The sequence below is a fragment of the Pleurodeles waltl genome, chromosome 10, assembly GCF_031143425.1.
Source record: "Pleurodeles waltl isolate 20211129_DDA chromosome 10, aPleWal1.hap1.20221129, whole genome shotgun sequence".
In the NCBI taxonomy this organism is placed as follows: domain Eukaryota; kingdom Metazoa; phylum Chordata; class Amphibia; order Caudata; family Salamandridae; genus Pleurodeles; species Pleurodeles waltl.
Window position 1 is genome coordinate 925,189,684 of NC_090449.1, and position 15,583 is coordinate 925,205,266.

Here is a 15,583-nt window from a genome sequence, read left to right on the forward strand (position 1 = left end):
ACGCACCCCAGGTACTTTTTGCTAAAAAGATACAATCATTGATTGCTATGGATTAAGATTCATTTCAACCTTTAAAAATTGATATCTTTACTTGTGTATGTTTCATTTTTTTTGTTTTGGTTCTGTTTTACTAAGATAAATATTGCCTATTTTTCTAAACTTGTGGGGAGTACTTTTGCAGTGTTTTCATTGTATTACTGAGTGTACAAATACTGTACACATTGCCTCTGAGATGCATCTGCGATAAGCCAGACTGCTCATGCCAAGCTACCAAGGGAGTGAGCAAGCGTCATCTTAGCTGTGTGACTCCCATACCCTGACTAGGGTGTGGGTACCTATTTGGACAGGCTGCAAGGTAACACATATTATCAAACCTGGGTTCAGGTGAGGTATTTCATGATGATTCTTAGGAGTACACCCGTTATCAAACCCACCATTCTCTGCCAAAGTAAGCATGAGAAGAGAACATACTAGTGCAGAAGAAGTATGCAAAACATGAAATATTCACCTTTAAATGGCAGGTCCTTGACATGGATCTGTAGTGTTTTAGGTCCTTCTACAGTGTCTCAGTCAATATCGTGTTCCACTGATTTAGGTGTATTTAGACTGGAATTAAGTTTTGAGTACTCATCTGTAATCGCAAGTCATAGTTAGCTCAGGAAGCTATAACTGCTGAATTTCTCCAGTTTTATTAAAGGAAATTCAGGACCTAACTAGAACGTGCCTGTAACCTTTGTTTTTTTCATTGAATACAAAATATATATATATTTATATATATACATAGAGAGAGAGAGAGAGAGAGAGAGAGAGAAAGATATAGATAGATAGATAGATAGATAGATAGATAGATAGATAGATAGATAGATAGATAGATAGATATAGATATATGAAAAATCTGCACCCTCAGTCCAGGACACAAGAAAGGAGGCAGTTCAGGATTGCGTTCTCAAATAAAAGTTTATTCCAGTAAAAATAAACTTTTACTTGAGAATGCGATTCTGAAGTGCGATCTTTCTTGTGTCCCGGAGCCGGAGTGCAGAATTTCCTAGTGTATGTGAACGGGCCCTCACACCCATGACTTGCATGGACCGTGAGTTGTGGATGTGACCGGCTTCATGAGGAATGCTTCCTTGCACACTGGTAGTTGCCAGCAGGTAGTTGTAGTTAGAATGTAGTTTCCATAGGTAAAGTGGTATTTGTTTTGCAAATAACTTTGGGTCCGTTTGACAAATCTTCTTGGAATTTTCAAAATTACTACAATAGTCAGTTCAGCTGCTGTATTGAATGTTTCAGTGTGATTCGTCAAGGGGGAGAGAGAAAAAGGGGTCTCCCTAAACACTTTTTGCCCATGCAATTTATACAGGGATTTTAAGACATGACTGCAGTCTGCACTGCTGCACAGAATTACTGCAAATTTTGCAGAAAGGTAGCTCTTGGTCCAGAAACAACCCTTTTTGTTATTTGGTGTAAATCCATTCAGCAGTTTTAGAGTAATTAAAGGAAAACCAAATTTGTATATCTAGGGACATGGAGGCTCTGCGGATCCCAGAGATCTCATGCTGAGATCTGACTGGCTGCCAACACTTAAACCAGGAAGTGTTGGTAGACATTTTTAGACTCTGAGTAAGCTGTGTCCCAAATTAGAATAAAAAAAAGAAAAGAAAAACGGTCTGGATAGGAATACCCTGAACCCCTAGCTCAGGGGCTGAGGTCCACCAGCGAACTTGCCAGGGATAAAGTATTTTTTTTAAAATTTCATTAAAAAACGCAGAGGATCCATGAATCCGGTAAAATAAAAAAGTAATAAACAAGTTCAGTTTCCCACACTTGTGTTTTTTAAGCCCCTGGGTGGGCCAGGTCCTGGAAGCATGTGTGTTACTAATTGAAAGGGTGTGAGGCACACACGCACCCCCATGCATTTAAAAGTGCCCTGGGGATCACCACCTCCACAGGGCTTTAATTTTATGTAGGAAGGGTGCCAAAACCCACTCCAAGGGCTCCAAACAGCCGCAGGACCACCATCTTCCTGAAGCTTGTTCAATAATGGGCATGCGGACCCCCCTCATTGTCCCTTGATGGCCCCGGGGACCACCACTTCCCCAGGGGCCATGAATATAGAAAAAAGGGGGAGGAGACCGCGGAGCCCAGGGGACCTCCCCAAATGGAAGGGGGCTGAAAATTCCACCTTCTAAAGTCACTAAAGGTCCTGGGGACCACCACCCTCCAGGGCCGGTTTCCAGTCTCCTGTGGTGCCCACCTTCAGGAGATAGGAGTTTACTTTAACTTGGCAGGAGCTTTGACACCTCCTGCTAAGCAAGAGCAAACTAAGTCTGCTGCCACTGGGCGGGAGCAGTGAAAGTTCCTGTTCTTGGGAGCAAACTTGCTGTGAAGCAGGCAGAAAAACTGATAAAATGATTGTTACGACACACAGGGAACTGCATTTTTTGCAGCTCCCTGCATGCAGGAGCAGTAGTGGCTCTTGCAGGAGCTGGCCGGGACCACTGTGCCATTCATGCTCCCTTTGCGGTCCCTCATGCAGAATATCAGCACATCTCCACCAAACAAAAAAGCACTTACTACACTTAATTAAGTGGAGGTACCCTTGGAGATTCAACTATTTATAGTCTCTTCATCTTCTCTATACCAAGATCCATGTTATCGGTATGAAGACACTCAAGGAACAGTCACATTGCTAAAATTATAGACACAAGGTCACTGGAGACATTACCATTAGAGTCCTTTCCACAGCTATAACATGGAATATGCACTATAAATGTACTCAAGTAGGTAGCACTTACTAATTAGGCAGTCAAAAGTTCTCCAGTTTGGTAGGCATTTCGCTCAAAACTGTGGACTCACCTTGGATTAATCAACAGCTCTTGATGCATTCTGGCACCAATGCTCATTTCACAGACATTAAATCACAATGGGAAGCACTTACGAATATAAACAAAGCAGGTGCCCCAGTTGATGCTCTGCTTCTATAAAGTACAGGTTATCCTAAGTTCTTGCTCTTGCCCAAGGCCATCCCCTGCCACATATGGTCGAAGGCTGCATGTGGAGAGGGACTGGATGCCTGCAGGAGGTTGGCTGTATGACCTGGGCTGCATTAAGGCCCTGCGGCCAATCCACTCCGTACACAGCGCAGGGTGAGATGCATGCTGTGGTTTGCTTGCCCTGTGGCTAACCCCCAGTACATTAAAAACATAGAAATTTACTGAAAAAAACAAAGGTTACAGGGATGTTATAGTTAGAAATTAGTATTTTAAAAACTTTAGAAATTCACTGAAAAAAATCAAAGTTTATAGGGATTTTATAGTTAGTTTCTGATTTTACACACACAAAACCATAGAAATTCAACTGTGGGAGTTATTTCAAGTAACTATAACTCAGACTATTCTGGATTGGGTGCCTCCCAAGACAAAAACGCAAGTCAGGGCATTTCTTGGCCTGACAGGGTACTACAGGAGTTTTGTGAAAGGGTATTGTACCGTTGTGACCCCTTTAACTGAGCTAATAGTCTGGATTTTGGGTTGGAGAAGTCTAACTTGGCCTCCACCTACCAGGTGGCCCAAGTAGACAACAGAGCTCTGCCCTATCTGGTCTTGATAGTAAAGCCTGCCTGTTGCAGGATCCACAAATCTCCTCTATGGTGATCCAGGTGATCCTCCCAGGTGAAGCTGAAGACAACTATATCATCCAGATACACTGTACTAAAATCTTCCAGACCTGACAGACCTCTATTCACCAGCCTTCGGAAAGTGTCAGATGCATTCTTTAATCCAAAAGGCATCACTTTAAACTGAAAATGTCCCTCTTGGGTGGAGAATGCAGATCTATTTCTGGCTCCCGGGGTCAGATAAATCTGCTAGCACCCTGATATCAAATCAAAGGTACTGAGATATTTGACTGCCCCAAGCTTATCAATAAGCTCACCTGCTTTTGGTACGGGTGTGCATTTATCTTGGTCACTGCATTGAACCCTTTGTAATCCATGCAAGAACTCAATTCAACTTTCCCACCTTTTGAGTGATGTTTGGAGACCAGTACCACTGGACTAGCCCTCGGACTGTCAGAAGGGTCAATCATGCTGAGCTCTTGCATCTTCTTGACTTCAGTCTTGCTGCACTCCTTGACTTGATCAAACAGTCTGTATATTTTGCTCTTGACATGGAGGCTGTCACCGGTGTCCACATCATGGGTACACCAAGTTGTCTGACTAAGGGACAAAGAAAAGAGCTCCACAAACTGGCTGAGAACTTGTCTGCAGTCAGCTTGCTGCTGCACAGTGAGCATGTCAGAGAGCTCTACACCTTCCACTGTACCATCCTTGGGATCAGTTGACAGTAGAATCAGGGAGAGGTTCACTCTATTCCTCCTTATCCCCATCTGTGACCATGAGCATGGTCATGTCAGCCCTGTCTTGGTGTGGCTTTAGGCGATTTTCATGATTCACTTTGCAAGGAATCCTGGGGGTACCTAGGTCAAGCAAACAGGTGACTTTCCCTTCCTTTTCCACAATGGGGTAGGGCCCAGAACACTTGTCTTTGAGGGGCCTAGAAGCCACAGGGTTCAATACCCACACCAACTGTCCAGATTGATAGTCAACCAGGACTGCCTTCTGTACATACCAGTGCTTGATAAGCTCCTGGCTGGCCTGCACAGTTTTGTTTGCTTTCTTCATGTACCCAGCCTTGCATGCACATAGTCCACTATGTCCTGTTTGGGTTGCTTGAGAGGTTTCTCCCAACCTTCCCTCACTAGACTAAAAAGACCCCTTACAGGGTGTTCCAATTGAAGCTCAATGGGGCGGAATCCAACCCTCTTCTGAGGAGCCTCCCTGTATGCAAACAGGAGGCATGGCTGTAGGATATCCCATCTCCTTCTGAGTTCGTCAGGGAGTCCCATGATCATGCCCTTATTGGTCTTGTTGAATCTCTCCACCAATCCATTAGTCTGGGGGTGATAGTGGGTGGTGAATTTGTAACGTACACCACATTCCTCTCACATAACCGTTAGGTATCCAGACATGAAATTTGTCCCTCTAACAGAGACCACTTCCTTAGGAAACCAGACTCTGATAAAATACCAATGAAGGTCTTTGCTACTGCAGGAGCAGTTACAGTCCTAAGAGGGCTTGCCTCTGGATATCTAGTATCATGGTCCACTACTACTAGGATAAATCTGTTTCCAGATGCAATGGGTGGGTAAAGGGGACCAACCATGTTGATCCCTACCCTCTCAAATGGAGCCCCAACCATAGGTAGTGGGATTAAGGGAGCCTTTGGTTGTGAACCTGTCTTACCACTGGTAAGACAAGTTGCACAGGAGCTACAAAACTCCTTTACATTCTCAGACATCTGGGGCCAGTAGAAATGGGCCACCAACCGGTCCCAAGTGTTTGACTGACCCAAATGTCCAGCAAGGGGACGGTCATGGGCTAACGTTAGAATTAACTCTCTGTATGCCTGGGGGACCACCACTCTCCTGGCTGCCAGTGGTTTGGGGACACTGGCCTCTGCATATAGCAAGCCATCCTCCCACTAGACCCTGTGAGTGCCACTTACATCTCGCTCTCTTTTTGCTTGGCAGCTTGCAGCCTGAGGAGCTAAAGAGTTGGACACCTTCTTTGCTGTTGAAAAACCTCTGCTCTGGAGGGTCCCCGTGTACTGAGAAGCTCTACCAGGTCTGGCCAGGCCTCTTCAGTTGCAGTTCCCTCCGCAAGTATCAGGGCCTCACCCTGGAGTGAGTTCTCCCCCTGATCCTGTTTTGGCTCAGAAGCTGGGTCAGCAGTTTTCTTGCTCTTCCTCTTGCTCCTAACGTGCTTGGCGGTAGTTAAAGGCTCTAGTTCTTTAACTTGACCCTGTTGTGCAACCTGTGCCCTATTTGTCACCCACACCCACCCAGGGAGACCCAGCATTTCTGCGTGAGCCTTTCTTTCTACTTCTGCCCATGCAGAAGTTTCTAGATTGTTGCCTAACAGATACTCTACTGGTATGGCAGGAGACACAACCACCTTCTTTGGGCCAGTAACTCCTCACCAGTCTAAGTTCACCAAAGCCACCGGATGAAGCTTAGTTTCATTATCAGCATTAGTAATCAGGTGACTGGCACCAGGGATAATTTGTTCTGGGCAAACCAGTCTTGCTGTCACCATAGTGACACTGACACCTGTATCCCTCACAGCCTCTACTTCATTCCCATTGATACTTGGCCTTTGTCTGTATTTTTCCAGGCTTGGAGATAAGACTGCCAGGGGCTCAACCTCCACCCCTACCAGGGAAACCAAAGTTGCTTAAGTGTGACCTCTGGCCTCGCCACAGTATACTTCCACTCCCATCCCAACACTAACAATACCTTAGATAGTCCCCCTGTGGGGGGCATCTTGGGGAAAACTGCATTACCTCTTTTGTGCCTTGCTTTGCTGACAGTCAAAGCACATCCCAGCCTTCTTGGGATCGCACTTTTCAACCGGATACCACTTTCTTTTGGACTGGGAGGAGTCTCAGGCTCACCCTCCTTATAAGACTTTTGGGGGCCTGAAGAGGACCCTGTCTTTTTAGCCTTGTTGTTGTTACCCTATTTCCCCTGCTGGGAAGTCTGAGCACCCTTCTTGGAGTCACCTCTACTATGAGTCTTGTTCTGGGTAACCCTGGATTTGACACATTTGTCTATCTTCCCCTTCTCTCTGGGAGAAGACAACTCTGAATCTACTAGATGCTGTTGCAATTTCTGTGTAGAACAATTTGTCAGAATGTGCTCTTTCATCAAAAGATTATACAGCCTTCCACATGTATCCACATTATTGCCCTTTATCCAGCTTTCCAGTGCCTTGACTGAGGAGTCAACAAAATTTACCCAAGTTTGGTTTTGGCCCTTATGGGTATCCTAAACTTGACTTTGTAATCCTCTGTGGTGAGTCCAAACCCTTCTATGAGGGCTTCCTTTATATACTGGTAGGACTCAGCCACATCCTCATTAAGGGTCAGAAGTCTATCACTGCCCTTTACTGACAATACCTCCCAAAGTAGAGAGCCTCAGTATTGGTGACCTATCTTCCTCATTTTGCAGGCCCTCACAAAGGCTGCAAACCATTTATCAATGGTATCATCATCACTGTACTTGGGAACAATCCCTTTGGGGAACTTAGGGTCAAAAGACTGCCCTCTTTCCCTATTTACATTGCTGCCACCATCCTTGGAACTAGTTCCAATCTAACCCTTCTCTCTTCCAGGGCTAGTCACCTCTGTTCGAGTTCAAGCTTCCTTTCCTCCAAGGAGATTTTCAGCAGCTTGGTCGCAAGATTCCTACCCACCCTGCCAGTGGGGGAGCCCCTAGAGTGACTCCTGTCACTTCCCACTGGTGAAGGGGGCCTGGGGAAGGGTTGGGAGTCATGATCCTCACCTACTCCCCCTTTAATTTCTGGGATCAGGGCATCTACCTCCCCCTCTATATGTACCCCTTCTGAGAAAGAAGACTCTTTCCTATGCTTGCTTTCCTCAAAATATGCAAGGACCTTTTCGAGGTCCTCTGTTTTCGCAATAGCTTTGAAGCTAATGCCTCTAACTTTGCACAAGGCCCTAAAATACTCACCCTTAGAGGAGGCAGGATGGACAAATCAAGGTTCTGTCCATTCTCCAACGTGCTTGTTTTATCTGAGAACTTGGGTACTTTTTAACCTTTTAGAATACTTTTAATTTAACTGCCTAGACACTCTTGAACACTTTTTGACTTTTGAAAACTATTGGAATGTGGATGTAACACAGGGCCCTAGCAATTCCAATTAAACTCTGTTAGAAATTGGGTCTCTGGTTGGCAGTCACTGTGCACTCAGTCCAAGCCGGGACCTTGACTCTAGTCAGGGCAATGGAGATACACACTCAAGGTAACCCCTGCTAATCCCCCTGGGAGCTTGGCACAAGCAGTCAGGCTTTTCTCAAAGGAAATGTGTAAAGTATTTACACCAACACACACAGTAATACAGAGGAAAACACTACAAAACCACACCAGTTTAGAAAAAAAGCCAATATTTATCTAAATCAAACAAGACCAAAACGACAAAAATCCAACATACACAAGTAAACATATGAATTTTAAAATTAGAAAGAGTCTTACTCCATAAACAACAATGGATGCATTGATGTTACACAAAGTACCTGGTTTGCGTAAAAGATTAAGCTGCATGGGCGAGAGTGGATCACAAGAGTAAGCGATGCGTTGATTCCTTACTTGCAAGTGAGGCCGTGCATCGATTCTTCTCCGGTCGGGCAGGTGATGCATCCTTTTTCTCTCCTGCAAGAGAGTGATTTGTTGATGTCCGGACGGGCAACTCGGTTGCACGCAGGTTTATGTTATTTTTGCACCCAGTGATGAAGAATGCAAAAGCTGCCCACACGGTGATGAGGAACCTCACTTCATGGGGGTTGCAGTGATTTTAGCAGCCGCAAGCCGGTGTTGCGCCATTTTTCCAGCCACGATGCACGTGATGCGTCAATTTCCACGATTCACTTTTACAGCCGCATTGCAGGTGGTGAGTTGAATTTTTCCCCGCACGGCTTCTGTGCGTGGATTTCCACCTTGATTACAACAGCTTCACCTTTCAAGTGCCCAAGGACTGAAGTGGGCACCACTTGACAGGGTAGGAGTCTCAGCAGAGAGTCAGGTCCTTTCAGAGGAGGGCCCTGAGACTTCAAAACAAGAGACAAGCTCAGTCCAAGCCCTTGGAGACATTTCACAAGTAGGAATATAACACAAAGTCCAGTCTTTGCCCTCTTTTAGGCAGAAGCAGCAACTGCAGGCCAACCCAGCAAAGCACAGACACAGGCAAAGGGGCAGTACTCATGTACCAGCTCTTCTCCTTGGCAAAGGTTCCTCTTGCGTGCAGAAGTGATCAAAAAGTATGGGGTTTTGGGTCCACTACTTATACTCCTTTCTGCCTTTGTAGAAGGTAAACTTCAAGGAAACTCTGTTGTTCACAAGATCGTGCCCTGCCCAGGCCTGGCCCAAGACACACAGCAGGGGGTTGGTAACTGCATTGTGTGAGGACAGGCACAGCCCTTTCAGGTGTTTCAGCTCCTCCCTTCCCACTCGAACCCAGGAGATACATCAGGATATGCAGGCTACACCCCAGCTCCCTTAGTGCCATTGTCTAGAGGGAATTCACAACAGTCCAACTCTCAGTCTGACCCAGACATGGAATACACAAGCAGGCAGAGGCACAGAATGGTTAAGCAAAAAATGCCCATTTTCTAAAAGTGGCATTTTTAAACTGACAAGCTAAAAAACAACTTTACCAGAAGGTGTTTTTGTTAAATTATGAGTTCTGAGACCCCAAACTCCACATCTCAATCTGCTCCCAATGGGAAACTGCACTTAAAAGATTTTTAAAGGCAACCCCCATTTTAAGTTATGAGAGAGATAGTCCTTGCAACAGTGAAAATCAAATTTGGTAGTATTTCACTGTCAGGACACATAACAAAACACATCAATACATTTCCTACCTTAGACATACACTGCACCCTGCCAATGGGGCTACCTAGGGCCTACCTTAGGAGTGCCTTACATGTACAAAAAAAGGAAGGTTTGGGCCAGTTAAGTGGGTCCACTTCTCAGGCCGAAGTGGCAGTTTAAAACTACACACACAGACACTGCAGTAACAGGTCTGAGCCATGTTTACAGGGCTACTGATATGGGTGGCACAATCAGTAAAACGGACCCACTAGTAGCATTTGATTTACAGGCCCTGGCCACCTCTAGTGCACTTTACTAGGGACTTACTAGTAAATCAAATATGTCAATCATGGAAAAGCCAATTACACATACAGTTTACACAGAGAGCATTAGCACTTTAGCACTGGTTAGCAGTGGTAAAGTGCCCAGACTACCAAAAACCAGCAAAAACAGAGTTCAGCACACAGTCAAAACATAGGAAGCAAAGATAAAAAGACTGGGGAGACGGTATCAAGGATGCCAGCTCTAACAAACTTGAACTAAAAAAAATCTGAAAAATACTTTTTGTGTCTAAAGACAATTGAGGATTTTTTGTGCAGCAAAAAAATACTTTTGTCTAAGTGGTGAAGAGAAACATAAGTTCTAGATCCCACTGCTGAAACACCAGTGTGGCAAGGTGGTAGTACTATGTGGTATGACTGGGGGGTCTTACCATGTAATACTTGTATGTTATCCAGAAGTGGATCTCAGATTCACACTAGTAAACCTTAGCTCAGTCCTGGTGACCCCTCCACCATCCTTGTGCTGGGTACCACTGGTAACATTTACTAGTGCTTTACAGAGGTGGTAATGTCCTTGCCAATTGGGGTTACCAATTACAGTACAGTTTAAGGGAATGAACACTAGCACTGGGGTCTGATTAGCAGGCCTCATGCACTTTCAGATAAAAAAATGACAGCATCAAGCAGCAAAATGTGTGGGGAGACCATCCAAAAAGGGCACTTTACAACACATACGCTCTTCGACTCAATTGAAGCAGTATTGTAATATATGGACCAAAGAACCCTGAAGTGCAATGTACAATGTTATTGCAAAGCACACAGAAGTAAAGGTGATTATGAATTTGTATTTGTGGCAGTGGGTTCTAAAGAGTACCATAATCATATGGACACACAAGGCCCTATAAAGTCATAGTACTTGGAATGGGCTTGCAATATTCTTTTTAAGGTTCGTTTGATGGGATTTAATTTGTTGTACAATGCATTATGCTTTTATTTGACAAACAGACTCATGTTTAGCAAGACCTGACCATGTGCATAGAAAAGTATGTTGCATTCTGCGATTTGTAGACCCACAGCAATAATAGAAAGTCTTAGTTTACTAGTCCCAGAATGGAAGGCAGTTTGAAATTAAAGACTGGAGCAGTTAAAGATAACACATGTGATATGACACTGCCGACATGGTCAAATTTAGCAAAGCAAATGCTTTTTGCAGCTTGCCTTTTGGGAGAAAAGGCTGCTGATGGGCCCGCTCTTTCAGGTGGCTTGCTAAGGCAAGTTTCCAGCCTACCTATTCTTCTGTTTTATCTCGATCTGTGGAGACAGGTGAGTATACTGGTGTACGTCTCTTTGTTGCTGATGACTGGCCCCGTTCTCGGGTCTGCCGGTGTCCGTGTGGCAGGAGTGTGCACACCAGTCGCCAGTGGACTGTTACAATCCCCACCGCCCACATGAGCAGGTGGCTCTCAGGTCCTGGCCTAGCCCCCACCTGTGATGCTCTTCCCTGTGGCCTAAGGCACAGCAAGCAGTGCTTAATTTGTGCTTGTTGATTCCGGTGCTGAGCACCGGCACTTACTTGTGAGGGCCGGGGCTTATTCTTATGCCTCAAGCAGTTGCTGCGAGCAAAAGACACATATGTGAAAGACGGAAGAAGGAAAAACTAATAAGGGTCATAAAGTAGAAAGTTGCAGGATGAGCTGAAGGGGCAGGGGTGACAGTAAATGGATTGAAGAGGCCCGAGATGGCTTAAGAATTACGCTGCCTCGGTATTAAGTGCTGGCAGATTTAATTACAGCAGCCTCGTGTTTAAGAGAAGGGCTTTGATTTACAAATTAAGCACTGACAGCAAGGCCTTCGTTTTCCACCCTGCCTACATTCCTCAGGTGAGAATAGTCTAGAGTCATTTCAATGCTGGCCCAGCAGCTGGAAGCGATCAAGTTGTGATGTTTTTTTCTCATCACAGGCGAGCTCTGACGTCAGAATAAATAACTAAGTTACTTTTTTAGGGAGATTAGCGTTTCCTTCGTATTATAAATCCCTGGCCTCTATTCATAAATGATAAATGAAGATCTGTAATATACATTATTAAAACTATAGTGTGTATAGATGATGTGCTTCTGAGTGGCCGATCAGAATAAAGACCTTCAGGTCTGCTGACACACACAAAGATTCTACCTAAACGTGTGCAATATGCACCCAACTGCGAGGCCAGAATTCATGGCTTACATAACCACGAGCATTTTGGATTTAACAGATGTGCACGAAATAACTAAACACTTTGGCACGGGTACAGCACCCCTTTTCTCATAAAAGATGTCTGCTCACAATCACTACCTAGATGGTTGAATAAGAAAGTGTAATTAGTAGTTATAATTTTACTAAGTCCCCTCAGTGACATTAAAATGGTGGCAATGAAACACATGAAGCACAGGTATTCACTGTACCAATTCTGCTTCTATACACAGCTGTAAAACTGTAAGGATTGTTGTTTCTAATAGGAATACAGCGGGCAAAGAGAGTAAGTTTTGTCTTATGGTGTCAACATAGAACCCAGTTTATGTTGACTTATAAAATATGTGATTAAAATGCCTAAACCATTAAAAGACACCAAACAGTGGATACGGCCTGGTTTAAAGCCCACCAATTGTCTAACATTGTGGCCCCTTCTCTAGCAACACACTTATATTTACAATAATTATTATTTTTTTCCCTTCTTTTCGGTTTCTAATCGTTTCCCACAAGACTCATCATCCAGGAAAATGAAAAACACGATTTAACAGTCTACTCTGAAATCAAACAAGCCAGGTGAGGTCTCACAAGGTAATTTATGTCCTCTGTGGTTTCCCGCGGCTTGGCCCAGTCAGCTGCTGAAAAAGTTAAGAATGTAGGCCCTCACCTAAGGAACAGATGATCATGCACCATTAGACACTGAGGTTGCAGTAATCGCCATGTGTGCACTATTGAACTGTACTGAAGTAAGCAGTCACTCTAGACACAATCACAAACAGGTGTCATTGTTTATCACCTTGGCGTTTCTGAAAATATTTTATTTTTTCTTTCTTGATCACATTTTCCCAATTTACAAGAAACATCTGGGATTAAGCAGCACGCACCCCCTCAAAGTACCAGACTACCTTCCTTTTTGGGATTTTTTTTGTGGGGAATCTTTATTACTAAAAGCATTACAAAGAACAAATACATAAATCATTGGTGTTTATACACTTTAAAAAACTTAAAGCACACTGTTATACTGCCTGAGAGGGCCCTGTTAAGTAAGGGATTGCAGTGTGAAAACTTAGTAGGAAGGCTGTGAATTTTATGTTCTCGGAGACTGAGAACTTGGCTTTAATGCACCCTTGACACAATAAAACTTTTTCAGTTTGACAGACATTATTATAGAAGATGCTGTCTTCTCCCTTATGAAAGGAATATGCAGAGCAATCATAAATGACCAGTATAACACCTTCTTGAAATCTACTCACCTAGACTACACATTACCACACATGTTTGTTTCATTACGTCCCATCAGGTCTATGTGGACAATGAGACTGGATATCCTTGCTGAAAAATTCTTGTAGAGAGCTCTTGGCATTTCAAGATCAAGCCAGAGTCTAGCCTAAGTCACCTGATAAGAGTTTTGGTAAGGAGAGAAAAGTTTTATTCCATGAGCAAGTTCTCATGTAGATCTCAATTATTGACCTATGCATACCTTCCCGCCTTTGCTATCCCTACGTCTTTATGTTCATTTTTCAAATAAACTCACAATAGTCCCCTGTCAATGCTAACGGTAGCTACAAGTTACTTTAATACATGTGCCCTCAAACTTTGACACTAGATAGATGTTTACACAATGTTTATTCTCTCAGCAACATAAAAGAAGGGAAAAGTGTTGATTTTAATGTGAAATCTCATATGCAGAAAACTTTGTGAATTACAAGTAGTAACCATAGAATTACGAGAAACGTGAGGCCACAAGAGTAAATTTTTGCTATTCCGCAGATGTCTAGATGTTAGACAATTTAGAGTAGATGCTCACAACCAGATGTAGCCAATGTAGACATACTGCAGAGGTGATTTAGGATCACCCTTCTTTAAAATAATTTGTAATCACTGCACAAATGCTGAAATAAAAATAAAAAACATTTAATTACAAAGAAATAAATTCATAAAACTGAAATAATGTAAGTAAAAGCCAAAATACAGTTTGAAAGGGTAACAAAAAAGCAAATGATATTCTTTAAAATTGTTTGACTGGTTCTTTAAGATAATTATGAATGAGATCATGTGTACCATCACACATCTTGACTGCAGACTTTCATCTTTCGCTGCTCAGGAAGCAGGCTTTCAACATAATACTGCACAGTCTTTCTACTGGATGCTCAACACTCCTGGAAGCGTCTGGGCAGCAATGAGAAGCCTTTAACAAATACACGTATTCATCCACACGAGCAGGAGACAGCTACTGTGATGTGGAGGTGCATTTTAAACTCGAACGGTATGAATGTGGCCATTAATAACATCCACTGGCTTTGAAACACATGGGAGTCTCCACATGCAACGTACTCTGAGACTAATTCTCCAAACCACCACGTATGTAGGGCATGTGTTTGCTCCTTAACACGTAATGCCGGGGACCAAAGATCTCAGCTTCCTCCTTCCCTTACGTCTTGACAAAAAATCCTTCCACATATGTTCCTGTTTTTCACTACCTTCTAGGGTGTCACACTTGATAACAGTTTAAAATAACAGTCACTCCAACAATGTATTTGCTAGGTAAATGTGCACAGACTTACACTGTCTGCGGGTCCGGAGGATTCCACAGTACAACAGGAATTGCTATGTGCAGGTAAGGGAGAAATCCATTTGTTGTAGGGAGTCACGAGCAGTCGTATATTATAAAGCAGAATTATTTCTTCTCAAATGGTATAGGTAGAATTGTTTCAATGAAGTGCCTTTCATAGTTCAGCACCTCTTAACAGAAAAGAACCGTTTTACTTTTTTGCTCGGTGTATTTAATGTATTTACAGGTCACTGTCAAACCCAATTCTCTGTTTCAACTCCACACTTGCTTTGTTAGTCGTCTCTAGCTAGCTATTGTACTATTAATATGTTATTTAAGCAATTAATATCCCTTAGTCTCAAATACATCTTGACATAGGGTGTCCCAATCTCATTATTTCTCCTCTCAACAGGATAATAATTCATTAGGGATCAACACTTTGCTTTTGTTCTATTGAATTTATTACTCTTAACAATTTAAGTCACTGTTTGAATCTTGATGTGCTGCGCAGGTCCAATACCTCATTCCATTTCGAGCCTTACATTTTATTAAAATCCATAGTGTCTTCATTCCATCAAATTGAAACTCCACATGCTAAGATTGGTATAGTTTTTTGTTAAAGAAGTCACCTTAGATAACCGAGTGGCTCCTTTTGCCACAGACCAGGCTTTTTGAATTATAGTCTCACAACGCTGTTTGAATTTTAATTTACCATTTATCTTAACACTGGAAGTTCAGGTGTTCAAGTTTGGTATCATTTAGTTAACTCAAGTTTGCATTAAGTGTATAAAAACATACTCATATTTCCGAGATAGATGTATGATCATATCATTAAAAAACAAAATGTTGTCCACAGTATACACTATCCTCATTCTCCCTCTCTCATAACGTCCTCACCCTTGACTTAATGCTATCATCGTCCCATTTAGTGTTATTGAAGCTGGGAAAGTGCCCTTCCTCTAAAAACCATTCCCCTTCTGATCTGCACATTTTCCCTCTATCTGTTCATCACGAGGCAGCTTTCCTGGCTGCCAAAGAGCCATATTTAGAAGTACAAAATGCATGAATCTGCATT

At 43.2% G+C, this 15,583-nt stretch overlaps 1 protein-coding gene across 1 annotated transcript in view; it reads right to left on the reverse strand.

Annotated features, from left to right (window-relative positions):
• Positions 1-15,583, reverse strand: part of LOC138262031 (histone deacetylase 9-like) — a 1,178,236-nt gene that overhangs the window by 139,348 nt on the left and 1,023,305 nt on the right. The window lies entirely within an intron of this gene.